The 5,797-nt window shown below is 46.2% G+C and overlaps 1 pseudogene; it reads right to left on the bottom strand.

Annotated features, from left to right (window-relative positions):
* Positions 1–183: 183 nt before the first annotated feature.
* Positions 184–1,098, bottom strand: LOC118527697 (ras-related C3 botulinum toxin substrate 1 pseudogene; annotated as a pseudogene).
* Positions 1,099–5,797: the final 4,699 nt, after the last annotated feature.

The following is a 5,797-nucleotide window of genomic DNA, read 5'->3' as shown; positions in this document are numbered from 1 at the left end:
AAGTTTGAAGTCTTACATTTTAAACAAAACCTCAAAATTACTGATTGGTTCAAAATGGTTTTATTGGAAAAAGTAACGAAATCTGTAACAAAAACATGGCACCGAGTGCGAAGGCTCCACCATTTTTGAGCAAAGCGTACAAAGGTTCCCAGGGCAACAGGGCAGGAGAGGGGCCCCAGAGATTCACAGCAGCAGGCGTTTTCTCTTCCTCTTCTTGACAGGAGTGGGGTAGAGAACCACTCGCCTAGCTTCATCGAACACCGAGGCCTCGCTGCAGGAGAGCCGAGCACTCCCGGTGTTCTAGAGCACCGATCTCCTTAGCCGTGGTCAAACCCCAGGGTAGGTGATGGGAGTTGGCTTCTTCCCCTGAAGATTCTCAATTGTGTCTTTGTCACCCTTGAGATCAAGTTTAGTCCCCACCAAGGTAATGCGGGTGTTGGGACAGTGGTGTCGCACTAAGGGGTGCTGCTATGCTCGAGCATTTTGAAATGATGCAGGACTCCCAAGAGAAAAGCCAATTAAGAATACATCTGTTTGCGGATAGGATAAGGGACTTCGTCTGTCATAATCTTCTTGTCCAGCTGTATCCCATAAGCCCAGATTCACCGGTTTTCCATCTACCAGAACATTGGCCGAGTAATTGTCAAAGACAGTGGCAATATATTCCCCAGGAAATGCACTGGTTATGTCACTGATCAGTAGGCAAGTTTTATACACAGCACGGTCTCCCAACACCACACACACCTGATGACCTGCATCGGGGTCGATCATCAGGCCGAGGCAGGTGGGTGCACAGGGCACAGGGTGCTGGGGCTGCTATCTACACTGGCTTGCCCTCCACCAATGGGAAGCTGGAGCCCAGCCTATAGAGTAAGCATTTTTTTTTTAAATAAAGATTTTATTATTTATTTATTTATTTATTTGGGAGGGAGAGTACAAGCCAGGGGAGCAGCAGAGGTGGAGGCAGAGGGAGAAGCAGACTCTTCGATGACTGCAGAGCCCAAGGTGGGCTCATCCCACAGATCCCCCAACACTGAGATCATGACCCCAGCTGAAACCAGGAGTTGGACACCCAAACAACTGAGGCACTCAGGCGCCCTGATATAGTAAGCTTTAAAGAAGATTGGTTTCCTAAATTTCTGTGCTTTTAAGTGGGACAGGTACCAGGGTGTTCAAGGTTTTGGAGTTGCTGCCCAAATACCAGCAATCCCTTGAGACTGGAACCCTCCCAGGGAACTCACTGCTGCCTAATACAGGTCTGTGTTTATAGCTTTTCCAAGTCCCAATTAGGGCAGTTCCTTAGGGGTCTTAGTTGCTGTCAGTTGACAACTTTCGGGAAATTCCTTGGCAGCACCTGAGAGCAGAGGACCCATGGGAACCTAGGGGTCGATACCAGGCCAGAGAAGAGGGAGATAGTCATTCACACCTACCACACTGGTAATTTTAAAATATTAGAACCTTCAGTGTTAGGGTGATTGTGGTAAAACTGGCACAAGCATATGCTCTTGGTGACATTTGTAATACACAGCCTCCAAGATGGCCCCCGATGACCGCCACTCCTGGTGCTCTTGGCCTTTTGTCAGCCTCTCCCCTTGCTCGCCTGGTTCAAAGCAACAGAATACAGCAACATTAAGGGGGTATCACTTCTGTGATTAAGTTGCAAAAGTCTTGCTGGCAGACTCTTGTTTTCTCAGATGCATGCTTTGATAAAGCAAGTTGCCATGTTGCAGAGGCCCACATAGCAAGGAACTAAGGGCAGCCTCTGACCAACAGCTGCCTAAGAACTGAGGAAAAAAAAAAAGAACTGAGACCCTCAGTCCAACAGCCCAGGAGGAACTGAATCCTGACGACAACCGAGTGAGCTCGGAGGATGATCCATCCCCAGTCAAGCTTTTCAGAAGAGACGGCAACTTCATTGTAACCTGGGACAGACCCTGAAACAAAGGACACAGCAAGGCTGTGTTTGGATCCATGACCCACCCAGAAGCAGTGAGACAGTAAATGTGGGTTGTATTAATCACATAGTTTTACGGTAATTTTTTGTGCAGCAATAGATAACTAACGTATATGATTAATTGACATAATGTTTTTACAAAGCAATTTGGCAAAACTTGATGCGATCACAAAACTTTATCTTTTGATCCAGTAACTTAAAACCTAGAAACTTATCCTGGAGCTATAACCCAACAGAAACCAAATAGTATATGCCCAAAGATGTACATTCTTATGGTAACTTTTTTTTTTTTTAATCAAGGGCGCCTGGGTGGCTCAGTGTTAAGCGTCTGTCTTCGGCTCAGGTCATGATCCCGGGGTCCTGGGATCCAGCCCACATCGGGCTCCCTGCTCCGCGGGAAGCCTGCTTCTCCCTCTCCCACTCCCCTGCTTGTGTTCCCTCTCTCTCTCAAATAAATAAATAAAAATCTTAAAAAACAAAATAAAATAAAAATAAGGGAAATGTTGAACAACAATGACTTAGGAAATTGTGGTACATCCATCTGTTGAATATTGTTTGGTCACCAAAAAGTGTAATTATGAAGATTCTGATAGAAATGTAGAAATATTAGTTATAAATATCAAATCTTTAGAAAATGTGAAGTACTACTTGCATGGTGATTGCAAGAATGTAGCCATGGTAAGACCTGGAAGGAAATTCACAAACTTGAAAGTAAATCTGGGGCGCCTGGGTGGCTCAGTTGGTTAAGCGACTGCCTTCGGCTCAGGTCATGATCCTGGAGTCCCTGGATCGAGTCCCACATCGGGCTCCCTGCTCGGTGGGGAGCCTGCTTCTCCCTCTGACCCTCCCCCCTCTCATGTGCTCTCTCTCTCTCTCTCATTCTGTCTCAAATAAATAAATAAAATCTTTAAAAAAAAAAAAAAGTAAATCTGGAGACATCTGGGTGTCTCAGTCGGTTAAGCGTCTGCCTTCGGCTCAGGTCATGATCCCAGGGTCCTGGGATCGAGTCCCACATCGGGCTCCCTGCTCAGCGGGGAGTCAGCTTCTCCCTCTCCCTCTGTTCCTCCCCCCTGCTTGTGCTCTCTCTCTCTCGCTATCTCAAATAAATAAAATCTTAAAAAAATAAAATAAATAAAAAAGAAAGTAAACCTGTTAGGGTGGCATTTTGAATGACTATGCATTCGCTATATGTAAGGACTGCCTGCTGTATGTATTTACACGTAAGTATGAAGGCTTACTCCGAGGAGCCCAAGGGCCCGCTCCCTGTCTCTGCGTCAAGGTGACAGATCCTGGCATCACTGCCTTTGGCTCTGTATCCTTGGGGTGTGGCCAACCTTCTGTCTGTCAGTTGCCATGGCCGTCATGAAAATGTGCCACTCAGATCTGCGGGGAGCAGAATTGACGGACGGCCGCAGCTGTTGTTTCTCTAGATCCGCCGTGACGTTCTCACTGAGGCCGTGCCTCTCTCGGGCTGCTTTCAGCCAGTGGCTGGTCTGGTGGCACTACTGAGGTAGGCCCAGTCCAATGAACTGGGGGACTCCTCTGGTGGGTGACTGTGGCTCCAGGATTCCCCAGTGGCCTGGGCAGGTCTTTCTTTTTTTTAAGATTCTTATTTATTTATTTGAGAGAGAGAGAGCGAGAGAGAGAGAGCGAACACAAGCAGGGGGAGTGGGAGAGGGAGAAGCAGGCCTCCCACTGAGCAGAGAGCCCGATGCGGGGCTCGATCCCAGGACCCTGGGATGATGGCCTGAGCCGAAGGCAGACGCTTAACGACTGAGCCACCCAGGCACCCCCTGGGCAGATCTTTCTTAGAGTTGCTCTGAAGTCTGAGACCCTGCCTCCCCAGTCCTCTTCCATTCCCCACTCCTTTGGGTGTTAGACCTGCAAAGTAATACGAAGCTTCTCCCCAGCTTCTGTGCCCAACCCCTTTGCCCTTCACAGGCGTTTCCCCCGACACCTGTAATCCTGTCTCCCTGTCTATTTCCCAGAGGACCTGAACGAACAAGGTTAGTCCTCACTCGGTCAAGTGCACTGTGAGGTCCTGGGGAGCTTGCAGTCCTGCAAAAGAGACTGTCTGACAAGTAAACTGTGAGATCGATGCCGTGAAGGCGTGAGGATCCACTTGCTGACCACTCAGTTTTTCATACGTGCAGCGCAATTTTATTTTAATCATGCCAAGTCAGTGTGTAGGAAATTTAAATGCAACAGTATGGTAAAAATAGCAGAGAATGGAAAAATCTAAAAGGGAAGTACGCATAAAGCATGAGAATTCAACATTCATTAATGCTTTATCTTCAGTTCTGACTGACACTCGATGCTCACAGAGTTCAAAACAAACTTTGAAATCATGATGACTATTCTGAAGCGATCTCAGCACCAGCATAAGATCCGTACACTCGGTTGGTTTGCAGTTGACTTGTTCACCACTTACATAGCGTGTAGTACAGACTTGTCCCGGGTCAGGTCACAGTGTTGAGGAAAGAGGTACCTTCCTGTAATTAGAAAAGATCCCCTCAGCCGCACTCAGGTTCAGACAGCCAGTGTATAAAGGGCACAAAAACCATCACAGTGTTGTTCCAAGGAACATAACTTGTTAAAGAAAATTACTTGGGGCGCCTGGGTGGCTCAGTCTGTTAAGCGTCAGACTCTTGATCTCAGCTCTGATCCTGACCTCCGGGTCGTGAGTTCAAGCCCCGAGCTGGAGCCTACTTAAAAGAGAAACAAAAAACAAACGTAAGCTCCTGTTTCCTATTAATTACTGAAGTCTCTAACAATGACAAACTGTCACCAGTGACAGTAAATGTAGGCAGTGATTCAATCAAACTTCTTAGAACACAATTAGCAATCTGACGTAACGGAACATGATGGAAAATATGATGGGATTCTGTGATTCCACGCTGGTTCTTTTTGTCATTTTACAGGCGCATCATGTTAATGTCAGACCAAGGCACAAAATGTTTAGTGCAAAACCAGTTTTCTTTTTTTTTCTAAGATTTTATTTATTTGACATAGAGAGAAGAGGGGGAGAGAGAGCACACAAGCAGGGGGAGTGGCAGGCAGAGGGAGAAGCAGGCTCCCCGCCGAGCAAGGAGCCCGATGCGGGACTCGATCCCAGGACCCTGGGATCATGACCTGAGCCGAAGGCAGACGCTTAACGACTGAGCCACCCAGGTGCCCCTAAACCAGTTTTCTTTTAAGTGCTAGCATTTTATTGTAGTCTTTTATCTTACTTTGTACCCAGTACTCTATCCTACTAGAGGCTATTTAACTTAACCAACAAAATCAAAAATGATTTCTGACTAGACTTGTAGAGGACATAAACTTTTATATCATCAAACTGCATCATCAAAAGTACAATAATAAAGATGAAAATGTCTCCTATTTCTTTTAGAAAATAGTACTTTACAAGCCTGCTGCATCTTGAATGCCTTTCCTACCATTGCCTGGCAATGGACAGTTGATAGAACAAAGAACTGTTACCTTGAACTATGATAGCGCATCCCTCAGAGATTAATCGAAAAATGAAGTTTCTACAGAAGCAGGAACTATTTGAACATGGGAAAAAATCCCTCATCCGAACCTCCTTAAAGTGGTAATGGCTGCAGATTTAGACTATGCTGTTTTAGGAACCGATATTAAGACATCTAGAGAGCAGATGAAAATGGATTTTTCCTTCAGTTTAGTCAAACTTCTGATAATCAAAGATTTCAAAGCAAATACGGCACATAATATCTCAAGCGTAAATGTAGATGGTGAGCCTGGTGGCACCTGGCTGGCTCAAAGAACATGAGGCTCTTGATCTCAGGGTCATGAGTTCGAGCCCCACACTGGGTGTAGAGATTA

Source organism: Halichoerus grypus, chromosome 4, assembly GCF_964656455.1.
Source record: "Halichoerus grypus chromosome 4, mHalGry1.hap1.1, whole genome shotgun sequence".
NCBI classification, from domain to species: domain Eukaryota; kingdom Metazoa; phylum Chordata; class Mammalia; order Carnivora; family Phocidae; genus Halichoerus; species Halichoerus grypus.
Note: the sequence above shows the minus strand (reverse complement) of the source record. Positions and strands in the feature narration are given on the sequence as shown.